Genomic DNA, 7,487 nt, shown 5'->3' on the forward strand with positions numbered 1-7,487 from the left:
TATATGTCTGGAGTGTCGCTTTGTATGGAAGTGAAACTCGGACGATCGGAGTATCTGAGAAGAAAAGATTAGAAGCTTTTGCAATGCGGTGCTATAGGAGAATGTTAAAAATCAGACGGGTGGATAAAGCGACAAATGAAGAGGTATTGCGGCAAATGGATGAAGAAAGTAGCATTTGGAAAAATATAGTTAAAAGAAGAGACAGACTTATAGGCCACATACTAAGGCATCCTGGAATAGTCGCTTTAATATTGGAAGGACAGGTAGAAGGGAAAAATTGTGTAGGCAGGCCACGTTTGGAGTATGTAAAACAAATTGTTGGGGATGTAGGATGTAGAGGGTATACTGAAATGAAACGACTAGCACTAGATAGGGAATCTTGGAGAGCTGCATCAAACCAGTCAAATGACTGAAGACAAAAAAAAAAAAAAATATGTGTGTGTGTGTGTGTGAACCTCTAGGGTGGAGTTATAGTATCGCAGCCTTTCATCTGAAAGAATTTCCATTTTATACCCCAGTGTAAAAAGTTTTGGGTTTAAATGGTGAATTAATCATCAATCGGTTGATATTTCAACTGATCACATATTATTTTATTAAAAACTATTTTTTTCTGTTCATAGATCTTAGAACAACATGACATACCTGGAAGCAGACTCGATAAAATTTTTAAGCGATGCACACCAATTACAACAAATTTACTTATATAACAATCCTTGGGCCTGGGACTGTCAGTCAAAGGACTTCTTAAGCTTCATTCAAAATAATTTTGTAAAAGTAAGAATCGTTTCAGATTATTTCTTTGTCTCCAATTTTAACAATTATTACAGATCATGAAGTCCTAAAATACCATAAGTTACCTACAGCAGGTTGTGTCTGTATTTATCTTACTAGTTAGTGATTTCAGACAGATTAGTTTTTACTAGAGACCGGATTATATGCAACATAAAAAGCTTGAAGTATGCGTGCAAATATGCATGAAAAATGCTTAAAATATGCATAAAAGTGTCAAAATATCCGACTTTAAATAATAAAAAAAATAGTAATTTTTAGTTTTATTTCAAAATCAGCATACAATTAGTAAGTAGTTGAATAACATATCGATAAATTCAATAATTAACAATTATTTAACATTTTGTTACTTTTGTAAACACAAACGATCAGAGGTATTGTTTCGCTGCTGCTAAGTGTGCTCTAAGAGGTATGTCGCTAATAGGTTTAGCCAGCTACAACATAAGATTTCATTTATTAACAAGGTACCTTAATGAAAAATATTGTAGTAAATATAGTGAAAATATGCATCATCACTAGATTTTAAGGAAAAGTTGCTTTATAGGTACAGATTTTCAAAATTTATAGCCGGCTTAGACATGAACCCCAAACCTATGGCGCATATGGAGAGTTCAAATAGAAACCGGTACACCATCATTTAAACAAAATGGTGAGCCAAAATCAGCAGAAATCATAAGTCGGTGTGCATAGTATTTAGCGTTTAGGTACCATAATTCACAAATAAATTAAAAATAAGTAACGTACATCATTTAGAGAATGCTGCTCATATAAAGTTTAAGATCTAATATAGGAATTAGATTAAACAACTTTTTAAGTTTTATTTAAGTATATTTATAGATGTACTAAAGGAATTTTAGATTTAATCATTCGTACAAATATAAACAAAAATAAAAGAAAGAAAAATTTTACTTTATGTTAGTTAGATCTAACTATTACATATGTATAATAATTTATTAATTAGTTTTGTAAATCATAATTTTTAATATGATACCTTTATGATAAGCCACGTTTTTAGTATAAGCATAAAGTATACTTTTTTTAAATTTTATATTGTCAGTCTGCAAGTGGATAAATTAAACCTGACTGTAAGTTAAAAATATGAGATATATTCTTGTAATTTACAACTAAAATTTATTTTAAGACTGATTAGTTTAAAATAATAATTGTTTATGTAAGTAATACAATACGATGTGCTCATTTTAGAACTTGAATGAAACATAATTGTAAAATTTCTAATAAAATTAATGTCAATATTTCACTTTTTATTCTTTAATCAACTATTACAAGCCATAGAGAAAGGATGACATAAAGCAGAAAAATTAACCTAGCAAAACTAATGCCGACTCCAAATATCTGGGATCATTTGCTTAGCAGAAACAAAATATTACAACCTTTATGTATCTGATTTATCAAACTATGAGTCCTGGGGCAGCACCCAGAAAAAATATTATTTTATCCCAGAAATCTCATTTCTTAATACTTTGATATTTCATCTATTTAGGTAAAGACAACAACACATCTTTGGAAAAAAATTAAGTAGCTGAAAAACTAAGCTTTTTTTCCCGGTTTAATCCTGTCACTATTAACTAATTTCCATTCAGCTGAATTCAAACATGTAATGTTTGAATATGTTTGTATAACAGGAAATTTAATTAAACATAATAATTAAATACTTTACTTACCGATCAAGTTAAACATTTGTATGTTTAAATATGTGAAATGTTTAAATACTTAATTAACACTGATACTATTATTATTAGTAATAGTATTTTAATTAGTTGATATTAATTATCAGTAGTAACTGTTACTTCTAGAAACAAATATGTGACGGCCATTTTAATACTAATATTATTTTATATCTAAGAGCCCCTATTTATTAAATAATGCAATTATTGCTCACCATCATGTCTAAAATTCACACATCATTGTACTTTAACACTTAAGAGTGCTGTTCCCGTCATTTGACGGAATGACATAACTACCGAGAAATGCGGATCACGTCATTTAACGCAGTTCATATTTACTTATTATTAAGTGCAATATCCCGTCAAAAGACTCGATTCATTCGACCCAAAAAGGTGTAACATGTACTGTTTTTTAAATAATATATATTACAAACCGGTTATATATAACAGGTTTTGTTAGCTATTCCCTACTATTTTTTATAATACAAATACACCGGCAGAATTTAATAGTTAAGCACGTTCTGGCCAGTCCTTTCTATTTCAAAGTGCGTTGTAGTAAATGAATAATATTGTACTAGTTCGGTCAGAGAATGGAGTTAATCATTTTAAATAATAAGTCGTGGATTAATTGTGAGATATTAAAAACGAAAAATAGTTGTATTGTTTTTATGCAAAATGCTAACATTTTACCTAAAGAAAAATCGGTACAAATATATGGTGTTGGATGTAAGTGACGACCATGAGAGATGGAGGTGTAGTAAAGGTGTGTGTCGGTTAAATGTGCAGTTGCATACTAATTCATGGCAGACTAATATTTGTTGTAACTTAACTTATAAAACAGTTGCGGTCAATTAACAGAACTAACTGAAAATATGTCCTAGCTGTAATCATAAACTAATGCATATATGTATTGTCCTTTTTTGGGGGAGAAGGGTTGTGAACAACAGGAAAGATCGTTACTGACTGAACAACAAAACCAAATGAACATAAAATTAAAATTTATTTAATTCTGTTTAAATTAGTACAAATAGAAAACATAAATTTAACAAACCGAATAACTTCAAAATATTCACACACAGCATATGATTTGGAAATACTCGGCTACTTTGTTATAATATTAGTAAAATTACAGTAGTATATTCAATGAAATAGAAATTTTTCCCAAGATATAACATGGTCTTTTTTGCTCACACTAAACAGATCCTAAAGCATTTACAATCAGAAAATCTGTTTTATTTAAAATGCAGATAAAATAATCATGAAATGCTAATTCGATAAACAGAAATTTTCTAGTGAGAAATTATGAATTTTTATACGCAAAGTCTGTAATTTATTATTTACAAATTTTTAATCTATCTTATAACGCGATATTTATTTTTATTTTCAAAAAACACACACATATTTTGATTTATTCTATTTTGAATGCAGAAACTTTATAAACATACTTTTGTTTTAAAAATCATCTACTATTATTAAATGAAAATTTATATTTTTAATGATTCAACATGCATTAGCATTTAGAATGGAAAGTTTATTTTAAGTAATTTTGCGCAATAACTAGAAGATCAATTTAATTCTCTTCATACTTTAATATATCATAGGAAATATGCTTAGTATCAGGAGAAAAAAATCTAAATGTTGGAAAGCAGGTTTGGCCAACAGGTGACATGTGCAATTTTAAAGTCAGCAGCGTGTTATCACAGTAGTCTAACCGATCAGCAACCGGTTCTGTGAATCATCGATACATGCTCAGATGCTAATCCATTCTGTCAAGAAGTTGAGTTAAGGTTAAACTTTTTTGAAGAGAGGTTGGAGATAAATTACCAAGGTATGACAATACTTAATGCATTCATGTAACACTTGGCTGAATTTATTTTTAAATGAAAATATGGTCACTATAAAGAGACTATACTACATTTTCTATGCTATTGGTCATTTGAATGATGGATGTCACCTCACCTTACAAAGAACACCATCAGTCATCTTCAATACCAGAATCAGAGTTCGATTCGACTCTTAACGACCATTAAGGTTAGTTTATGGTTTACTCCTAACCTTAACCCTAATCTCCGAACACAGAACAGAACAGTAAACTGAACAAATCTCAATAACTCCAAAAACTGATTACTAATGGACTAGAGTACTAACATGGTGTGGACTTACGGGTCACCCGCTATCCAAACATGCTTTCGGACATTTAGATCCTAAACATCTTCTATGGTAATATGAAAAAAACTGAAGTTGATCAATCGCTCAGAATTACCATATTTTACAACAAAAATTTCTTGAATTTAAATAATTTTAGTTATGCAATTTAATACCATCAGTAGTGAAAATAATCATATACATTAAGAAAAAGCAATAATTACAATCGTTTTATGAAACTATCTTTCTTCAACACGTAGAGAACTCCAAAAGCCAGCACTTTCTAGTTTGGACAAACTGTTAATTATTATGGAAAATGCTTACAATTTTATAAGTTATTACATTCATAAAAGGCGTGGTATCAGACAAACTATAAAGTGATTCTAATTGTAATGACATTAGAAGTTCACCTGATATATACATACAAAATAGAAAATCTAATGTAATGTTAACTTAAATCATCAAGAAGATAAATAGCAACGATTAAATTTATACCAACCACACCACAAAAAAAGGCAAGCAAATATTTTTAAGTCTGTAAGTGAACCGTAACTAATGTTCAACTAATAGAATTCCTTTTTATTAAAAAAAATATAGCAGCAACAAAAATGTCCGAGGTGTACTCCTATCTGACTAATAACTAATTTTGAGTTTACAACATAAAGTAAAATAGAAAACATAAATAAATATATAATTTAAATACAATAAAATACACATAAACTTATATTTAAAAAAGAGAGAAAAAAAGATTTTAAGATATCTTAAAATTTATATCTATACTATATTTTTGACAATGATCGAGTAAGCACAATATACACAGCATGAAAAAATTAAATTTTATATTCTACGTAGATATAAATAATTGTGTTATACTTCTAAACAACCTACCTCTTCATTATCATATATGTGAAAATTAACATGTTAAATGGTAAAATTATTGCTTTAACATAACATAACATGTTAAATTAAGGGCACAATGGTCAACACAAATTCAGGAATATGTAAAATTTGTAGAAGAAACTAGCATGTACTATTAAAATAATTTTCAATGGAATTTTCAAGAATTAAAAATAACAGAAATAAAATACATACTGCTACAAAACATTACGTACAGGTACTGTAGCACAATGTCAGCAAGTAGGCATACACCACTATATAACATGAATTATTCTTACAACAAAATAAGAATGAATTTAATTAAAAAATTCTCAATACACCGGCAGAAACACCAAACACTTAATGTACACGAAGTTTATAATTAACCGAATAAAAGAAATAAAACTTTTACTCGATACAACACTTCGCACTAAATTTATAGTGTTAGGCTAGAAAATAAATTTACGTTCGGTCCACATCACTACATTAATTACAATTAAATAATCGAAAAAATAATAATTTAAAACTCAAGTCATATTACAATCCAGGAAAAATAATAAAATTTAAAAAAATATATCTATAAAAATATCACTGTCCACGCAGACCAAAACTACGAATGTATTGCATCCGCCATATTTGTTATTTACAATTCTTTTATATCGTGCAATAAAATCACTTATTTAATAACTAATTAAAGCAATTATGTCTTATAAAAGTAAACAATATTAAGTAAATAAAATAAAATTATTAAAACAATTAACGTAACGTACTCACCCACAATAATAACAGTCTAATGTAAAAACAAATACGCAGGGTAGACACGAGCGAAGAACCTGGACGCCGAATCTCATCACAGTCAAACGGACGAGTATATGGCCGTAATACTTTAACATACGTTAGATGTTATAGTAAAACTAAAGCTAATAAATATATATTGGAAGATTTTATAACAAGGTGTAGCACAGTATTCGGCGCGCATGCGTATACGCTCGTCCCAAAATCTCATTTTCTACCGGGTTATTTGAACATATAAGTAAAGGATTTTGGGACAAAAGTTTTTAGTCGTACAAAAATTTTACAAAGTTTTAAATACATGATAATGATTAAACGAGCTAACAATCCAATATTTATTAAATATAATAACTTTTTTTTTTTTAATAATCCTTAATAAAAAAAAATATTTTATACAAGTCTATTGATTCTTAAGAGTATTGAAATTGATTGTTAATTAAGATAAAATTCAAAATAACGAATGAAAACCTAAACAAACAAACAGGGGACACATCTTATGAAGTGTAACTTCAAAATTTTATAACTAAAGATCTGATATTATTTATTTTGGTCGATCTTCAGAATTGATGATTTTTTAGTTTAATTAAAAATATTATCGCAAAACAATTTTTGAAAGAAATTGCTTTTAATAATCTAATTTACACGGGAAAATGAGATATTACTTATTTTTTTACGGATACCAAAATGAATATTACTTTATAATACTGAAATAAAAATAAAATAAAAAGTTGTTGTTAAGTGAAAAATAATTTTATATTCGATAAACGTATTTTTCTAACGAGTCAAATGAAATGCAAGGGATTTTCTAGGTAAACCATTTTAAACCGCGTGCAATAAAGAGAACAACTGTTCTGCATTCAGGTTTGATATCTTAATCTGTTTTGTTTTACAACTCTGACTCATTTTTTTACCTGGACAAAGCAGAAAAGAATTTTCTCTCTGAAGACACAATTCTGTTTTAGCTTTTACACGGATAGTTTGTCTCTGAATTCAATCGATTTTATAACTACTCGCTTTTAAACAGTGTTTATTTTTTATACAAATTTATTCTGATACAAATGTAAATATGCCGTCGTGTTATTTCCCCAATTGTTTGAGCAGAACTGATTCACCAGCGAAAAAGAACGTGAAATATTTTCCGTTCCTAGAGAATGAAGCATTACAAAGTGTGCGGCTACAAAAATGCGGAAAATCACGTGA

General features: G+C 28.5%; 1 pseudogene; it reads right to left on the bottom strand.

The window, feature by feature from the left end:
* LOC142325460 (methionine aminopeptidase 2-like) overlaps positions 1 to 6,391 on the bottom strand; it is a 54,873-nt pseudogene extending 48,482 nt beyond the window's left edge.
* Positions 6,392 to 7,487: the final 1,096 nt, after the last annotated feature.

The sequence above is a fragment of the Lycorma delicatula genome, chromosome 5, assembly GCF_047948215.1.
Source record: "Lycorma delicatula isolate Av1 chromosome 5, ASM4794821v1, whole genome shotgun sequence".
NCBI classification, from domain to species: Eukaryota; Metazoa; Arthropoda; class Insecta; order Hemiptera; family Fulgoridae; genus Lycorma; species Lycorma delicatula.